The 19,997-nt window shown below is 42.4% G+C and overlaps 1 long non-coding RNA gene across 2 annotated transcripts in view; it reads right to left on the minus strand.

Moving 5' to 3' along the window:
* Nucleotides 1-1,199: 1,199 nt before the first annotated feature.
* LOC115894558 overlaps nucleotides 1,200-19,997 on the minus strand; it is a 39,159-nt gene continuing 20,361 nt past the window's right edge. For both annotated transcript variants that reach the window (XR_004054667.1, XR_004054668.1), the window contains exons 4-5: nucleotides 14,229-14,397; nucleotides 1,200-2,496 (exon numbers count right to left, since the gene is read on the minus strand). This is a non-coding gene — a long non-coding RNA (uncharacterized LOC115894558). The remainder of the gene's footprint in view (nucleotides 2,497-14,228; nucleotides 14,398-19,997) is intronic.

The following is a 19,997-nucleotide window of genomic DNA, read 5'->3' on the forward strand; positions in this document are numbered from 1 at the left end:
GGAGCAGGAGGCTGGCGTGTCAGCACTGTCCTGAGCATGCGTCCACCTGGCCGGGCTGCAACAGTACCCAGGCGTGGCCCCAACCTTGCTCTATGATCAGAGCAGGCACTGGGAGCAGGGAGAGGCCAGGCAGTGGGAGCAGGCACTTCTGAGCCTGTTGGGGGCAGGGGGTCCTTCCTGGGCCCCCAAGGCACAGAGACGCCCAGTCTGGAGCTGCACCAGGGCAGTTGCAGCAGCACTGGGGGGAGTGGGGCTTCTGCCTGCTCCCTGGAGTGGGAGACCCAGCCACACCTTCCCACTACAGCCAGTGTCTTGGGAGCAGCCACTCTAGATGGGCTGTTGCTGCTATCACCATAAGGCAGCCTAGGGAAGAAGTTGTGCCAAGTCAGGAGTTAGACCTGTGAGCTCTGGCCTTGTTTTCTGGTGACCTGGCAGGATCACTACGCTAGAGGTGCATTCAGGAAGCAATGATGGGTCACCGTCCTGTGCTAGGCTTTCACTGGTCCCTGGTAGAGAAATGGTCCCTGTTCTCGAGGGTCTCACATTGTGGAGAAGCAGCAGAAGAGATGCTGTCAGCAGATACAGGGGCTGTGGCAGAGGCAGGATCTCATGCAGAAGAACCCCAACTGGTTCTTCTCCATCTTAAGGTTCCCAGTTTGAGCTCACAGAGAGAGCCCAGTTGGGTTTGTGTTACACAAGGGCACTGTCTCCATCTTTGCTTCCCTTGAGGAGAGATTTCACCTTGTCACGGGACCCACGATGACCTTGACATTGCTGCATCTCCTCCCATGACACAGTGGTTTTTCACTGATTCTGGATAAATGAATTAACAATTTCCTCTGCAGTGGTGGTGGTGGCAGCGGGGGTGGAGGGAACAGGAAATACTACAGAAAAGGTGAGATGTATTTGGGCTTCGAAGGATGAGGAGGAATCTGCATTGCAAGGTGAATGCCCAGGGATGGGACATGTTCTGTGACAATAAAAAGTCCCCATCTTTCTAAGATCTGGCTTTCTCATCTGCAGGATGAGGATAAGGAAACTGCCCTTGCCTCACTCATGGCATCCTTGGGCATGTCCTCTGACAGACCCAAGGCAGAAATGTTTTAGGAACTATAAACTGCTGTACAAATTATTATATAATACTCAGCCCCCAGCACAAACATTGACTGTCAACAGAGAGGGTTAGAACAATTTTTTTCCAAGTTGATGAATTATTTTAATCTTTTATAAACTGAACTCTCCCAGAATAGTTTTCGTTAATGTCCAATACCCACAACTGAACCACCATGCACTTGTCTTCTACTAAAACACTGGTAAAACAGAATCCAGCTTGCCTTTGTGAATATGTTAAAAACGATGTTTTCAGGGAGAACAATAGAAAAATAGCCAGTGTTGTTTGTTTGACATTCCTTGCTAGGATTTATTCAGGCTGCTGATGTCTATATGCAAACAGTACATTTAGAAGCCAAATGGGTTCTGATGCCTTATGAATTTCTTTCTTCTCCCCAATTTGCATAGAGGGGAGGCCAGCAGGAAATGTACTGGCAATCAAATTTCACTTGTAATGAAACAATGCAGTGTTTTTGACTGTGGATGGGTGTTTAAATAATGATGACAGTAGCAGCTGGTTCCTTTCTTCCTTTGTCCAATTAGGTGCTGTTTTTTCTGCAAATCAAAGGCAGTCAAACCTTGATCCTCCCTGTGTGAAAAGTCTGCCTGAAAGACTGACTTCTCATCATCTAAGAAGAAACGCACATTTATTTTTCTGTCTGGGTGTGACACCATTTCAGAGAAAGGTTGCTAGCTTTGAGCTGAAATCTTATTTCATCCCTGGTGTGTAGGTGAAGGCTGTTTCTTCTAGGGATTGGAGAGAACTGTGCCAGCTGAGGCAAGTACCCAGGATAGCCAGATGCTGTCAGCAAACAAAAAGTCTCGGTGGAAAGTGAGAAAGTGTGCATTAGGGTGAAGAGGCTGAGTTGCCACCTATCAGCAGCTCTGGGAAGAGAGAAGCTCTGTAAATAATCCACTTTCAGGCAGTTTAATGCTTTGAACATAGTAACAGACCATGCGCAGAAACCATCTGATAGAGCAGACTGCAAATTTCACTTCCAGCAATATGGTTGTTCTTGCACTACAATCTAAGATTCTGGCAGCCTAGGGAAAAAGAGGGAAGAGAAGGAGGGGGGCTTTGAAATATAGCCTGGCCCTTCTCCCGCCTCCATGATGCCACGGGGAAGGGGCATCTCAGAAGGGATCCTAGCTATTGATTAGAGCCAGTGTAATTTCCTTTTTCAGAACTTAAGACTGTTTCCCACAACCTGTAGACTTCCCAGAGCAGTAAGTCAATAGTGTCCACGGGGCACCTCTTACATGTGCAGCTGATCCCCAGCATCCGGGGAGTGGTATAAGGTTTTCAAAATGGCTTTCATTTACGGTGTTGTATATTTTTCCTCCCAATAATCCTGATGGGTAAGAACAGACATGGAAGTTATTTCCCTGAAAAAAAAAGAGGTAAAAGAATAAGATGTCATAATAATAATAATAATAATAATAATAATAATGGCTCAAATTTATTGAGCATTTACCAGACTTACTATCCAAATGACCACATTTAATTTGCATAACCACCTTGTAAGGGAGGTACACATCACTCCCAATTTGCAGATGAGAAAACTGAGGTTCAGAGAGGTTAAGTAAACAGCCTAGGTCATACCAGTAGGACACAGCCACTCCAGCTGAGGCAAAGCCTGTTGTCTTCTGAATCACTATGCTATGTGGCCTGGGTCTCTTTGACACTTAGTCCTGTTCGTCCCCCAGGGAGAGACATTCGACCAGTATTAAGAACCTACTGTGTGCCAGGTATAGCTCTAGACACTGGTGATGCATTCGTTCATTCAACAAATATTTCAGTATTTCCTGAGTGCTCACTACATGCCAGGTTCTGTTTTGTGTTTGGGGTACATCAGTGAACAAAGCTCTCTGCCTTCCTGGAACTTATGTTCTACTGGAGCAGGCAGTCAAGAAACAGAATATATTTAAGAAAATCACATGGTATATTAGCAAGTGATATACTCTATGGAAGAATGAAAACTTACAGCATATTAAAGCGGACCAGGAATGCTGGAGTGGGGGTAGACAGGGTACACTTTTAAATAAAGTGGCCAAGAGAGGTCTCATTAAGAAGGTGGCATTCAAACACAAAAATGGAAGGAAATGAGGGAAGTAACTATGTCCACATATAGGGAAGAACATTACAGACAGAGGGAAGAGGCAGTGCCCAGCATGTTGAAAGAACAGCAAGAGGGTAACGTGGCCAGAACTGTGAGTGAGGAAGAGACAGCAATAGAGATGTGGCCACAGCATGGTGAGGACCTAGTCACGACGTGCCCCCATGTCACTGTGAAGACTCTGAGTGAAATGGAGCGCCCTGGCAGGGCTCTGAGCAGAGGAATGGTCTGTTCTGGTTTTTGTGTTTAATGAACCACTCTGAATGCTATTTTGAGATGAACTTTAATGTAGCAAGGGTGGAGGCAGGGAGACCAGGTCAGAGCCACTTCAGTGATCTAGGGAAGAGATAATGCTGGCTCAGGCTGGGCAGTGGTGAAGGTAGTAAGAAGTGGTCAGATTCTGTGGGTGTTTTGAATGTAGAGCCACATTGCAAGACTACCAAGTCATTAAATCAACTGAAACCTGGAGTTTCAAAAAACCTAGAGTTAATAAAACGGTTTTCATAATAGAGGAACAGAACATAGGATTTTATGAATGGTGACTTAGAATACTGAAATTTAGTGCTAGGAAAGAACTATACTTAGACCCAACAGAAACCATGACAATAAGACAACTAGAAAACATACATTCCGGTTGTTGTTCCTTATTTCATTAAATTCAATGTATTCACAAAAATAAAGCAAGCCTCACTAACAAAGCCACATCATTTATGACTTTGCCCTTGTGATTGTGCTGTGAGTACAGTCCAGACAGAGTTAACAGTATTTTAAGAACCATTGCTTCTTTGTTTTCCAAGCTGAACCCTGTTTTACTCCATTGGGAAATACAAATAACAGGAGAAAAGGAAGTAAAATAATGGGGATCATTCCTGATTCCTATGACTACAAACACTTTGTAGGATTATGAGAATCCTAAGAAAAATGGCTTTTTTCTTCTGGGCTTCATCTATTACATGCTAACGTGGAGAACAAAGTGGCTAGATGAACTTGATTAACATCGCTCTAAAGGAAGATGAGTTGTACATAGGCAGTTGTCATTGGCTTGGTGTTTTTTTTACCTTCTCTATATAGCACGGGAAGTGTTTTGTTGGTAAGACTTGGTGGATCATCACTTGTTCTTTTATCATGGGTGGGTGTGGGCAGAAGATGAGCATCAACAATATTTACTGCTTGACTCCTATGTGCCAACACTCTGCTACTGTCTAATTCTCCTTTGTATACCCCGTTTATAGTCTTTTAATTCAGCCCGACAGTGTTCTTTATTGAGGTGCACACCATCATTAATGTTCACAGCTGAATGAAGATCTTGCTTTCTAAACAGCTACAGGATTAATGGTTTTATATTAAGGGAGCATTCTCCTCAATGGAGCTCACTCTTAAAAGTGGACTCTGAGCGGAGCAAGATGGCCGAATAGGAACAGCTCCAGTCTCCAACTCCCAGCGCGAGCAACACAGAAGACCGGTGATTTCTGCATTTTCAACTGAGGTACTGGGGTCATCTCACTGGGGAGTGCCAGACAATTGGGGCTGGTCAGCTGCTGCAGCCCCACCAGCGAGAGCTGAAGCAGGGCGAGGCATTGCCTCACCTGGGAAGCGCAAGGGGGAAGGGAATCCCTTTTCCTAGCCAGGGGAACTGAGACACACAACACCTGGAAAATCGGGTAATTCCCACCCCAATACTGCGCTTTAAGCAAACGGGCACACCAGGAGATTATACCCACACCTGGCTGGGAGGGTCCCACGGCCACGGAGCCTCCCTCATTGCTAGCATAGCAGTCTGCGATCTAACCAAAACGGCAGCAGCGGCCGGGCGCGGTGGCTCAAGCCTGTAATCCCAGCACTTTGGGAGGCCGAGACGGGCGGATCACGAGGTCAGGAGATCGAGACCATCCTGGCTAACACGGTGAAACCCCGTCTCTACTAAAAATACAAAAACTAGCCGGGCGAGGTGGTGGGCGCCTGTAGTCCCAGCTACTCGGGAGGCTGAGGCAGGAGAATGGCGTAAACCCGGGAGGCGGAGCTTGCAGTGAGCTGAGATCTGGCCACTGCACTCCAGTCCGGGCGACAGAGCGAGACTCCGCCTCAAAAAAAAAAAAAAAAAAAAAAAAAAACGGCAGCAGCGAGACTGGGGGAGGGGCGTCCGCCATTGCTGAGGCTTAAGTAGGTAAACAAAGCCGCTGGGAAGCTCGAACTGGGTGGAGCTCACAGCAGCTCAAGGAAACCTGCCTGTCTCTGTAGACTCCACCTCTGGGGACAGGGCACAGCTAAATAACAAAAGGGGAAGCAGCAGAGGCCTGTGCAGACGTGAACGACTCTGTCTGACAGCTTTGAAGAGAGCAGTGGATCTCCCAACACGGAGGTTGAGATCTGAGAACGGACAGACTGCCTGCTCAAGTGGGTCCCTGACCCCTGAGTAGCCTAACTGGGAGACATCCCCCCCTAGGGGCAGTCTGACACCCCACACCTCACAGGGTGGAGTACACCCCTGAGAGGAAGCTTCCAAACTAAGAATCAGACAGGTACACTCGCTGTTCAGCAATATTCTATCTTCTGCAACCTCTGCTGCTGATACCCAGGCAAACAGGGTCTGGAGTGGACCTCAAGCAATCTCCAACAGACCTACAGCTGAAGGTCCTGACTATTAGAAGGAAAACTATCAAACAGGAAGAACACCTATACCAAAACCCCATCAGTACGTCACCATCATCAAAGACCAGAGGCAGATAAAACCACGAAGATGGGGAAGAAGCAGGGCAGAAAAGCTGGAAATTCAAGAAATAAGAGCGCATCTCCCCCTGCAAAGGAGCACAGCTCATCGCCAGCAACGGATCAAAGCTGGTCAGAGAATGACTTTGACGAAATGAGAGAAGAAGGCTTTAGTCCATCAAACTTCTCAGAGCTAAAGGAGGAATTACGTACCCAGTGCAAAGAAACTAAAAATCTTGAAAAAAGAGTGGAAGAATTGATAGCTAGAATAATTAATGCAGAGAAGGTCATAAATGAAATGACAGAGATGAAAACCATGACACGAGAAATACGTGACAAATGCACAAGCTTCAGTAACCGACTCGATCAACTGGAAGAAAGAGTATCAGCGATTGAGGATCAAATGAATGAAATGATGCGAGAAGAGAAACCAAACGAAAAAAGAAGAAAAAGAAATGAACAAAGCCTGCAAGAAGTATGGGATTATGTAAAAAGACCAAATCTACGTCTGATTGGGGTGCCTGAAAGTGAGGGGGAAAATGGAACCAAGTTGGAAAACACTCTTCAGGATATCATCCAGGAGAACTTCCCCAACCTAGCAGGGCAGGCCAACATTCAAATTCAGGAAATACAGAGAACACCAGAGATACTCCTCGAGAAGAGCAACTCCAAGACACATAATTGCCAGATTCACCAAAGTTGAAATGAAGGAAAAAAATCTTAAGGGCAGCCAGAGAGAAAGGTCGGGTTACCCACAAAGGGAAGCCCATCAGACTAACAGCAGATCTCTCAGCAGAAACTCTACAAGCCAGAAGAGAGTGGGGGCCAATATTCAACGTTCTTAAAGAAAAGAATTTTCAACCCAGAATTTCATATCCAGCCAAACTAAGTTTCATAAGTGAAGGAGAAATAAAATCCTTTACAGATAAACAAATGCTTAGAGATTTTGTCACCACCAGGCCTGCCTTACAAGAGACCCTGAAGGAAGCCCTAAACATGGAAAGGAACAACCAGTACCAGCCATTGCAAAAACATGCCAAAATGTAAAGACCATCAAGGCTAGGAAGAAACTGCATCAACTAACAAGCAAAATAACCAGTTAATATCATAATGGCAGGATCAAGTTCACACATAACAATATTAACCTTAAATGTTAATGTACTAAATGCTCCAATTAAAAGACACAGACTGGCAAACTGGATGAAGAGTCAAGACCCATCAGTCTGCTGTATGCAGGAGACCCATCTCACATGCAGAGACATACATAGGCTCAAAATAAAGGGATGGAGGAAGATCTACCAAGCAAATGGAGAACAAAAAAAAGCAGGGGTTGCAATCCTAGTCTCTGATAAAATAGACTTTAAACCATCAAAGATCAAAAGAGACAAAGAAGGCCATTACATAATGGTAAAGGGATCAATTCAACAGGAAGAGCTAACTATCCTAAATATATATGCACCCAATACAGGAGCACCCAAATTCATAAAGCAAGTCCTTGGAGACTTACAAAGAGACTTAGACTCCCATACAATAATAATGGGAGACTTCAACACTCCACTGTCAACATTAGACAGATCAATGAGACAGAAAGTTAACAAGGATATCCAGGAATTGAACTCATCTCTGCACCAAGTGGACCTAATAGACTTCTATAGAACTCTCCACCCCAAATCAACAGAATATACATTCTTCTCAGCACCACATTGCACTTATTCCAAAATTGACCACATAATTAGAAGTAAAGCACTCCTTAGCAAATGTAAAAGAACAGAAATTATAACAAACTGTCTCTCAGACCACAATGCAATCAAACTAGAACTCAGGACTAAGAAACTCAATCAAAACCGCTCAACTACATGGAAACTGAACATCCTGCTCCTGAATGACTACTGGGTATGTAACAAAATGAAGGCAGAAATAAAGATGTTCTTTGAAACCAATGAGAACAAAGATACAACATACCAGAATCTCTGGGACACATTTAAAGCAGTGTGTAGAGGGAAATTTATAGCACTAAATGCCCACAAGAGAAAGCTGGAAAGATCTAAAATTGACACTCTAACATCACAATTAAAAGAACTGGAGAAGCAAGAGCAAACACATTCAAAAGCTAGCAGAAGGCAAGAAATAACTAAGATCAGAGCAGAACTGAAGGAGATAGAGACACAAAAAACCCTCCAAAAAATCAATGAATCCAGGAGTTGCTTTTTTGAAAAAATCAACAAAATTGACTGACTGCTAGCAAGACTAATAAAGAAGAAAAGAGAGAAGAATCAAATAGACGCAATAAAAAATGATAAAGGGGATATCACCACGGACCCCACAGAAATACAAACTACCATCAGAGAATACTATAAACACCTCTACGCAAATCAACTAGAAAATCTAGAAGAAATGGATAATGTCCTGGACACTTACACTCTTCCAAGACTAAACCGGGAAGAAGTTGAATCCCTGAATAGACCAATAGCAGGCTCTGAAATTGAGGCAACAATTAATAGCCTACCCACCAAAAAAAGTCCAGGACCAGATGGATTCACAGCTGAATTCTACCAGAGGTACAAGGAGGAGCTGGTACCATTCCTTCTGAAACCATTCCAATCAATAGAAAAAGAGGGAATCCTCCCTAACTCATTTTATGAGGCCAACATCATCCTGATACCAAAGCCTGACAGAGACACAACAAAAAAAGAGAATTTTAGACCAATATCCCTGACGAACATTGATGCAAAAATCCTCAATAAAATACTGGCAAACCGGATTCAGCAGCACATCAAAAAGCTTATCCACCATGATCAAGTGGGCTTCATCCCTGGGATGCAAGGCTGGTTCAACATTCGCAAATCAATAAACGTAATCCAACATATAAACAGAACCAAGGACAAGAATCACATGATTATCTCAATAGATGCAGAAAAGGCTTTTGACAAAATTCAACAGCCCTTCATGCTAAAAACGCTCAATAAATTTGGTATTGATGGAACGTACCTCAAAATAATGAGAGCTATTTATGACAAACCCACAGCCAATATCATACTGAATGGGCAAAAACTGGAAAAATTCCCTTTGAAAACTGGCACAAGACAGGGATGCCCTCTCTCACCACTCCTATTCAACATAGTGTTGGAAGTTCTGGCTAGGGCAATCAGGCAAGAGAAAGAAATCAAGCGTATCCAGTTAGGAAAAGAATAAGTCAAATTGTCCCTGTTTGCAGATGACATGATTGTATATTTAGAAAACCCCATTGTCTCAGCCCAAAATCTCCTTAAGCTGATAAGCAACTTCAGCAAAGTCTCAGGATACAAAATTAATGTGCAAAAATCACAAGCATTCTTATACACCAGTAACAGACAAGCAGAGAGCCAAATCAGGAATGAACTTCCATTCACAATTGCTTCAAAGAGAATAAAATACCTAGGAATCCAACTTACAAGGGATGTCAAGGACCTCTTCAAGGAGAACTACAAACCACTGCTCAGTGAAATAAAAGAGGACACAAACAAATGGAAGAACATACCATGCTCATGGATAGGAAGAATCAATATCGTGAAAATGGCCATACTGCCCAAGGTTATTTATAGATTCAATGCCATCCCCATCAAGCTACCAATGAGTTTCTTCACAGAATTGGAAAAAAACTGCTTTAAACTTCATATGGAACCAAAAAAGAGCTCGCATTGCCAAGACAATCCTAAGTCATAAGAACAAAGCTGGAGGCATCACGATACCTGACTTCAAACTATACTACAAGGCTACAGTAACCAAAACAGCATGGTACTGATACCAAAACAGAGATATAGACCAATGGAACAGAACAGAGTCCTCAGAAATAATACCACACATCTACAGCCATCTGATCTTTGACAAACCTGAGAGAAACAAGAAATGGGGAAAGGATTCCCTATTTAATAAATGGTGCTGGGAAAATTGGCTAGCCGTAAGTAGAAAGCTGAAACTGGATTCTTTCCTTACTCCTTATACGAAAATTAATTCAAGATGGATTAGAGACTTAAATATTAGACCTAGTACCATAAAAACCCTAGAAGAAAACCTAGGTAGTACCATTCAGGACATAGGCATGGGCAAGGACTTCATGTCTAAAACACCAAAAGCAACGGCAGCAAAAGCCAAAATTGACAAATGGGATCTAATTAAACTAAAGAGCTTTTGCACAGCAAAAGAAACTACCATCAGAGTGAACAGGCAACCTACAGAATGGGAGAAAATTTTTGCAATCTACTCATCTGACAAAGGGCTAATATCCAGAATCTACAAAGAACTCAAACAAATTTACAAGAAAAAAACAAACCACCCCATCAAAAAGTGGGCAAAGGATATGAACAGACATTTCTCAAAAGAAGACATTCATACAGCCAACAGACACATGAAAAAATGCTCGTCATCACTGGCCATCAGAGAAATGCAAATCAAAACCACAATGAGATACCATCTCACACCAGTTAGAAAGGCAATCATTAAAAAGTCAGGAAACAACAGGTGTTGGAGAGGATGTGGAGAAATAGGAACACTTTTACACTGTTGGTGGGATTGTAAACTAGTTCAACCATTATGGAAAACAGTATGGCGATTCCTCAAGGATCTAGAACTAGATGTACCATATGACCCAGCCATCCCACTACTGGGTATATACCCAAAGGATTATAAATCATGCTGCTATAAAGACACATGCACATGTATGTTTGTTGCGGCACTATTCACAACAGCAAAGACTTGGAATCAACCCAAATGTCCATCTGTGACGGACTGGATTGAGAAAATGTGGCACATATACACCATGGAATATTATGCAGCCATAAAAAAGGATGAGTTTGTGTCCTTTGTAGGGACATGGATGCAGCTGGAAACCATCATTCTTAGCAAACTGTCACAAGAACAGAAAACCAAACACCGCATGTTCTCACTCATAGGTGGGAACTGAACAATGACGTCACTTGGACGCGGGAAGGGGAACATCACACATCTGGGCCTATCATGGGGAGGGGGGCGGGGGGAGGGATTGCACTGGGAGTTATACCTGATATAAATGATGAATTGATGGGTGCTGACGAGTTGATGGGTGCAGCACACCAACATGGCACAAGTATACATATGTAACAAACCTGCACGTTATGCACATGTACCCTAGAACTTAAATTATAATAATAAAAAAAAAGTGGACTCTGGCATTGGATTAAGTTCTGAATATTAGGAGATCACTTAGAATGCTAGTTGTGCAGCCATTACCAGATTCCTGATTAAGAAAGCATATGATGAAAGTTTCCTATCAGAAAACTACTCTGGATAAAGGCCTAAGCTTAGCCTCTTCAAAATATGATTAAATATTAGGTTGGTACAAAAGTAATTGTGGTTTTTGCCTAATAGTTGAAGCGTTCTTATTAATCAGGATCACTATTTCTGGAAGTTCTAGCCACTAAGAGGCAAGAGAATGAAATAAGCAAACCACATTATAATTATTTGTGAGATTATTAAAAATAACAAAAGTTCAATCAGAAGCCACTGCTAGAAATCACATTACATGTCTTTGAGAAAAAGCCCAGGCACAATCACCCCTGTCTGGGCAGAGCCTTAGAAATCAACTTGCTCACTTAAGGCAAAGGAACATTTACTATTATATTGAACTTTGTCTACACCCAAAAATGGGATTAGAAGAAAGCGAAAGGTTTGTGAACCTCAAGTCCAAGAATAAAAACAAAGGGCTGAAAATGAAAACTCTTATTTTTTAACTGTCTCAAAAGGAAGCCAGACATTACAGACCAAGGACCACTATTATAAAAGCCTTGGATATAAAGTCAAATTTCTCACATTGTAAAACTCTATGCTGATGCTTCCTTTCCCTCTTCCTCCTCCTCCTCCTACTGCTACTACTACTACTACAACACACACACACACACACACACACACAGAGAGAGAGAGAGAGAGAGAGAGAGAGAGAGAGAGAGAGAGAGAGAGAGAGAGAGAGAGAGAGAGTCAGTGCTTCAGGAGCAACGACAACGGGGGCTCTTTGTCATAACCTACTGCCAGGTTTGAGAAACCCCAACGGATACAGTAGATGGTACAGTGATGGAGGTCATTAGGCTGGATCGGGGGAAACAATTGAAAACATGTACTCAAAGCTCAGTTTGGAGGTCCAGCATAGGAGAATGGCTGGGGGAGGCAGGGACAACAGCCTGACTCATCTCAAAGAATAGTAGAATCAAATATATCCCTCACAGCTTCCAGCGCATGATCTTTATAAGTGTGTCTGAATCTAAGAAGATTGCTTCATAGCAAGACATACTTTCCCCCGTTGCCATGGAAACAGCACCGTTCTCATGTGTCAGGAGTGCATACACACACACACACACACACGCATGCACACACACACATGCATGCACACACACACTGTATGTTAATACATTCTGGTGATCTTTATACTTCTAAAAAGACATGTTCAGAGCCAGAATTTTACTAATTCCTATTATCCACTTGTTATCTATTATCTCTGTTGTTATGATGTTAAAAATACTGATTTTAGGTTTTTCTTCAATATAAGCTCTCCTAGAAGTGAAATAATTCATTATTTGCCCCTTCACCTAGCTCCAATTTTTCTCCCACCCCTAAATGAACATACTGTAGATTTCAATGCCTATAGTTTATTAATTTTTTAGAAACCTATTTCAGATCCTGGTCAATTTCTTTGATGGGTGTAATGATGCATTTTGTGTACTTCATGTTCTTAAATATTCTTAATCTAAAATACTGTTTTCACACTGGTAAAATGGCAATTTCTGGGAAGAATGTTGATGAATCACAAGTTCGTATGAGTGTGGGACTATAGTGGTCTGGTTTAGACTTCAATCTGCATACACTTTAAAAGAAACTAAAGGAAACTGATATGGAGAAACACATTATTTTGACAAGTGTTTCTTGGGTACCCACTATCTCCATATATGACCCACTTGCCCCTGAGAGCTGATTCCAACTACATGGAGATGCTCACAATCAGTGATGAGATGGCGTGGTGCGTGAGAGTCGGGGAACAGCCTTCAAAGCTCACCACAGCCAGCTGTGACTTTCACTTCACCTGAATTAGGTCATAGAGTCATAACCTGTAAAATGAGCCACTTGGACTAGACTGTCTCCCTGGTCAGCTTCAAGATGCCATGACTATACTTCCATCTCAGAACCAGGCCCCATGGAGTGTGTGGTTGCTTAGACAGCCTCAGTAAGTCCCGTCTAGGAAGTGACACAGCCATGTCAGTGGGGGGCTCACACCCCATCAGGCTTCCCACTCCTTGCTGCACCAGTCTTCACTCCACACGTAGGCCCTCTGGGTGGGGTGGAGCTTCTTCCCAGTGTTCCCTCCCTTCTCCTTCTGCCCACCTCAGATCTACCCTTTGTCACTTGCCTGCTGAGACCAGTCAACTTGAGGCAATCATTCCTGCCAAGTTAGCTGGTGGCTGAATATATCACACTCAAGGCAACATTCTTATGGTAAAAACTTACTTTCTGCAGATACCAACCTTGGTAAAGTCTCCAATTTATTTCCTACAACAACTTACCTTCTCACGTTTTTTGTTTCAGCCTCAAGGGCAGTTCCTGGAATTAACCAAGCTCTTCACTGCCCTCAGCCTTGGCCTCTAGCCAATGCTGCTGCCACTGCCCAGAAAGCTTCTCCACTCAGCACTCTATTAACTCCTTTCTGCCCTTCAGCAACAGCTTCCAAGTCTCTTCCCCCATTTGAGCCCTCTGCTATTCTCTTTTCCGTCATAGATCTTACCAGAAAGTACAAACATCTCCCTCAGTGGATGATAGATTTCATAAAGGCACTGTGCCACTGTACACCTGGTACCTGCCTGGTACACAGCAGGGGCTCAGGTTAATAACTGTTGGCTAAATACATGGATGAACAAATGAATGAAAGCACTGTCTTAACCCAAAGATGAGACAGATGGTGGGAATTGCAGGTCCTGGCACATATCGATGGGGGAAAGATACATTTTTGAGCAGGTGAAACTTGCCTCTCATCTCCACCTGCAGTGCTCACCTGACTCCTGAAGGATGGGCACCAGCAGCAGAAAATATCATCACTCCCAAATGTAGCTTGGCCTATAACTATTTGTCAACAATAAGGCTTTGACTCACTGCAAATCTTTCTTTACATGAATTCAAAGCATTTCGCTTTGCATTTGAGCAAGCATGTTGGTGACAGCAGTCCTTAGAATGTGAAGCACAATGGTTTAAACATTAAATTGAGACAGTAAGGCTGAAACTTGTTCCCATCTCACAACGAACCTTTGGCAGAACAAAGACCAGAATCCAATTTTTGTCAATCAAGTCACTTTTCCCCTCTGGGCCTCAGTTTCCTCCTCTGTAGTTGAACGTACCTCTTCCTCCACTTCACTCCTCCCAAAGTGCTGGGATTACAGGTGTGAGCCACTGCACCTGGCCTTGATGTTTATATCTAAAAAAAAAAAAAAAAAAAAAAAAAAAGTCACTCACGTGAACTTTTCTTTAAATAATTGGCTATAGATGACACATTTTCTTGGAAATAAAAAAGGCACTAGTAGTGCTATTTTTGTTGTGCTGATTGATGCCAGCAGATTTATAGTTGCCCTACTTGTTCTGTTTTTCTTGCCTGCAGAGTGGATAGGTGGTTGGGTAGATTGCCCTCAACTCTTTGAACAATGGCCCCAGGTTTAAAATATACTTTCTTGTCCTATTTTCACCACTGAATCAATGTTAATTAGAAAAATCCTTTAACCTCTTTACGTCTCAGTTTTTTCACATGTGAAATGGAAAGAGTACGTGGCTCTCCGTATGCCCAGAGAAATCTAGCACAGGGTGGTTAGAATTTGTGACTGCTGCCATGCCAGTTCCATGGAGATGTCTGGCCTCTGGGCAGTATGGAGGCACAGGCTTGCCAGCAGTTTATGACACCTCTCTTGCTGGGTCCCAGGGAAGGTTGCTAGATGTCCTGACTCCTGTGCCGGAGAAGACAGATTCGGTGCTACTTCTAGAATAGTGCCTCCACACAGATCAAGTCCAATCTGGTCTGATCTGTAGCCAATGAGAAAAATAAAAATAATGTGGTGCACATGTTTGTGTGTCTGTGTGTGAGTGTGTGAGTGTGTGAATGTTCACATTGTCGATTGTTCTTTCTTCTGAGATTATGTGCTTCCCATTTTTTGGTGTGGAATTTTTTTTTTTTCAATGTCCATAACACATACTTGTCATAAAATTTCAAAGTCTGCTTTAAAACACTGAGCTGAAGGACAACCCTGTTATTGTTTGCTAGATCTTCTGTGACCTGCTTTTGACAGTCAATGATTAACTTACTTTGGCTAGAAGAGATAATGGTAAGTGTTGGAAGTTTATTCAGCTTCTTAACTAGAAGTGCACTAACATTTACTAAGGGTACACTGCGTGCTAGGAACTGTGTTTGGTGCTTCCATGTACATTATTTTATTCAATCCTCTTAGGAAATCCATGAGGTTGGAAGTGTTATAGCCATTTAAAATAAGGGAAATCTGAAGCTCAAAGAAGACAAACCACTTGGTCAAGGTCCTCAGTTGTTAACCATAAAATTCTGAATTTGAACTCAGTTTGTCTGAGCCCAAAGTCCATAGTTTTTAACCTCACTAGCCTAATTCCCAAAATAAAACCTCAAAACTCATATTTCCATCTGGAATATACTTGTATCAACTGAAAGCCATTTGGAGACTGGCATTTTAATTCTGAGACCTACAGAGAAAACATTAAAAGACTTTGGATACAGGGACTTACTGTAAATAGATCTGGGTTGAACAGGACTCTTTCATCCATGACGCCTTCCTATCTGCTGAGTTTGTGAGAGTCTGAAGAGGAGCCAAAGCCAGGGACACAGTGAGACCAAGTGCCTGAGTCACACTGTGACCTTGAGTGCATTCCAGAGATCAGCCTGAAACATCCTCGATTATCTCTTCTGTGATATCATCTATCCTTGATTTTCTATCATAGGAATAATCAATGTTGACTGGACTGAATGACACAGAAGCAAAGGAATCGTTTGTCCTCCAGGACTGTAACCAGCAATCAGCCTTGTATTCAGTGATATTTGTGCCAGTATTTACTTCTTTATCTCATATCTGTTTTGTCTGTGATTAAATTCCACTATGAAGGTGACTAAGAAAGCTAATGTTTTGAATTTTCAAGATTTCATTGTTAAGAAATCTGTTCAAGGAAAGGCCAAGTCTTTGGGCAGAATGACCAAATGCTCCAAAGCCTCAAGTTTGCAAAGCTTATTTTAAAAAGTAGAGTATTGGTCTTTTTAGCTAAAGATTCCCATTCTGTAGGTCTCATGGGGGTGTCCTGGAATCAAACCTGGGGATTGAAAGTAGGCAGAAGATCCAGGAACACACATTGGGAACAGTTCTAAGATACCCACATTTCATTCAAGAGGCATATATAATCATCACGGGCTGGCTGGACACTTTTCCTTTATTGTTTTTCTTTCTAACCGACAGGGATTAAGAATAGACCTTGTTGACCCTACATGCTGAGAACAAATTGCACAAGCCTCCAAATAATCACTTTTTGGAGGATATGTTTTAGTACAAAAAAATGGACCAAACTGAAGAAGCCTTAGTTGTAGAGTCCAGAGGGTTGAAGTCGGGGAGAGGTGAGAACCAAGGTGTCCTCATGGGCCAAGAGAGGACACCCTGACCCATGCCTTTCTTAAGGACAAAGCATGTGCTGGGCACTGTCAGTGTGAAGTCCATAAATCCACACGAAGCAGTTGCACTGACTCAAAAGTCCTTTAGCATTTACAGACAGTTCTGTTTTTATCGAGTATACAAGTCAGCATATCTTCCGAATGCTGCCTGCAAATGCCAACTCTCTGGCTGGCTGCCATGCTTCTCCAAGGTAACGCGCTCTGTGTGCATGGCTATCTTCATGGCTGTTTATAGGCAGAGAACAATTCTCATTGATCAACACCTGGGCTGAACCAGTTGTTCGATATACAGGCATACCTTGTTTTATTGCATTTCGCTTCGTTGCACATCCTAGATACTGTTTACTGCTTTTTTTTTCTTTCTTTTTTTTTTTTTTTTTTAACAAATTGAACGTTTGTGGCAACCTGGCATCGGGCAAGTCTATTGGTGCCATTTTCCCAACAGCATGTATTCATTTTGGTAATTCTTACAATAATTCAAACTTTTCCATTATTATATTTGTTATGGTGAACTATGATCAGTGATTTTTTTTTCTTTTCTTTTTCCCTTCCTTCCTTCCCTCCCTCCTTCCCTCCCTCCCTCCCTCCCTCCCTCCCTCCTTTCTTTCTTTCTTTCTTTCTTTCTTTCTTTCTTTCTTTCTTTCTTTCTTTCTTTCTTTCTTTCTTTCTTTCTTTCTTTCTTTCTTTCTTTCTTCCTTTCTTTTTTTTTTTTTTTTTTTTGACGGAATTTCTCTCTTGTTGCCCAGGCTGGAGTGCAGTGGCATGATCCCAGCTTGCTGCAACCTCTGCCTCCTGGGCTCAAGCGATTCTCCTGCCTCAGCCTCCCAAGTTGCTGAGATTACAGGCATGCGCCACCACACCCGGCTAGTTTTGTATTTTTAGTAGAGACGGGGTTTCTGCATGTTGGTCAGGCTGATCTCAAACTCCTGACCTCCAGTGATCCACCCACTTCAGCCTCCCAAAGTGCTGGGATTACAGGCATGAGCCACTGCGCTCGGCCAATTAGTGATTTTTGATGTTACTGTTTTATTGTTTTGGGGAGTCATATAAGATGGAGAACTTAATAAATGTATGTGTTCTAACTGCTCCCCCGACTGGCTGTTCCCCTATCTCTCCCTTACCTTGGCCCTCCCTACTTCCTGAGACACAACGATATGAAATTAGGACAATTAATAATCGTACAATGGCCTTTAAATATTCAAGTAAAGGAAGAGGAGCACATCTAATTTTCTTTTTTCTTTTTTTCTTTCTTTTTTTTTTTTTTGAGATGGAGTCTTGTTCTGAGGCCCAGGCTGTATGTAGTGCAGTGGTGCAGTCTCGGCTCACTGCAACCTCCACCTCTCAGGTTCAAGCAATTCTCCTGCCTCAGCCTCCCAAGTAGCTGGGACTATAGGCATGTGCCACCACACCCAGCTAATTTTTGTATTTTTAGTAGAGACAGGGTTTCACCATGTTGGCCAGGCTGCTCTCTAACTCCTGACCTCAAGTGATGCACCCACCTTGGCCTCCCCAAATGTTGGGATTACAGGCATAAACCACCACGCCCCACCCCATCTCTCACTATCAATCAAAAGGGAGAAATTATTAAGCTTAGTGGGAGGCATGTGGGAGGCCAAGATGGGCTGAAAGCAAGGCCTCTTGCACAAAACAGTTGGCCAAGTTGTGAATGCAAAGAAAAAGTTCTTGAAGGAAATTAAAAGTGCTACTCCAGTGAACACATGAATGATAAGCAAGAGAGTCTTATTGTTGATATAGAGAAAGTTTGAGTGATCTGGATAGAAAATCAAGCCAGTCACAATATTCCCCTAAGCCAATGCCTTGTCCAGAGTAAGGCCCTATCTCTCTTCAATTCTTTGAAGACAGAGAGAAGTGAGAAAGTTGCAGAAGAAAAGGTGGAAGCTAGCAGAGGTTGGTTCATGAGGTTTAAGGAAAGAAGTTGCCTCCATGACATAGAAGTGCAAGGTAAAGTAGCAAATGCTGATGTAGAAATTGCAGCAAGTTATCCAGAAGACCTAGCCCAAGATAACTGATGAAGGTGGCTACACTAAACAACAGATTGTCAGTGTAGATAAAACAGCCTTCTATTGAAAGAAGATGCCATCTAGAACTTTTATAGCAGAAAAGAGAACTCAAGGCCTGGCTTCAAGTCAGCCTTCAAAGGACAGGCTGACTCTTTTGTTACGGGTTAATGCAGCTGGTGACTTTAAATTAAAGCCAATGTTCACTCACCATTACAAAAATCCCAAGACCCTTAAGAATTATCCTAAATCTACTCTGTCTGTGCTCTAGAAATGGAATGACAAAGTCTGGATGACAGCACATCCGTTTACAGCGTGAATTAGTGAATAGTTTATGCCCCCTGTTGAGACTTATAGCTCAGAAAAAAAAAAGATTCCTTGCAAAACATGACCGCTCATTGATGATGTACCTAGTCACCCAAAAGCTCTGATGGAGATGTACAAAGAGATTAATGTTATTTTCCTGCCTGCTCACACAACATCCATTCTGCAATCTATGGATCAAGGAGTAATTTTGGTTTTTAAATATTATTATATAAGAAATACATTTTATACAATTATAGCTACCATAGGTAGTGATTCCTTTGATGGATTTAGATAAATTGAAAATCTTCTAGAAAGGATTCACCATTCTAGATGCCATTAAGAACATTTTTGATTCATGGGAGGAGGCCAAAATATCAACATTAAGAGGAGTTTGGAAGAAGTTGATTCCAACCCTCATGGATGACTTTGAGGAGTTCAAGACTTTAGTGGAAGAAGTCACCTCGGATATAGTGGAAATAGCAAGATAACTAGAATTATAAGTGGAGCCTAGAGATGTGACTGGATTGCTGCAGTCTCATGACCAAACTTAAATGAATGAGGAGTTGCTTTTTATAGATGAGCAAAGAAAGAGGTTTCTTGAGATGGAATCTACTCCTGGTGAACATGCTGTAAACATTGTTGGAATTACAACAAAAAATTTAGAATGCTACATCAACTTAGTTGATAAAGCAGTGGCAGGGTTGGAGAGGATTGACTCCCAATTTTGAAAGAAGTTCTAATGTGGGTAAGTAAAATGCTATCAAATAGCATTGCATGCTACAGAGAAATATTTTGTAAAAGAGTTCATCAATAAGTCCATTATTGTCTTATTTTAAGAAATTGCCACAGTCACCTCAACCTTCAGACCACCACTCTGATCAGTCAACAGCCGTCAAAAGAGGCAAGACCTTCCACCAGCAAAAAGATTAAGATGCACTGAAGGCTCAGATTGTTAGCATTTTTTAGCAATAGAGTACTTTTAAACTAAAGCATATCTATTTTGGACATAATGCTATTGCACACTTA

This window comes from Rhinopithecus roxellana, chromosome 18, assembly GCF_007565055.1.
Source record: "Rhinopithecus roxellana isolate Shanxi Qingling chromosome 18, ASM756505v1, whole genome shotgun sequence".
NCBI classification, from domain to species: domain Eukaryota; kingdom Metazoa; phylum Chordata; class Mammalia; order Primates; family Cercopithecidae; genus Rhinopithecus; species Rhinopithecus roxellana.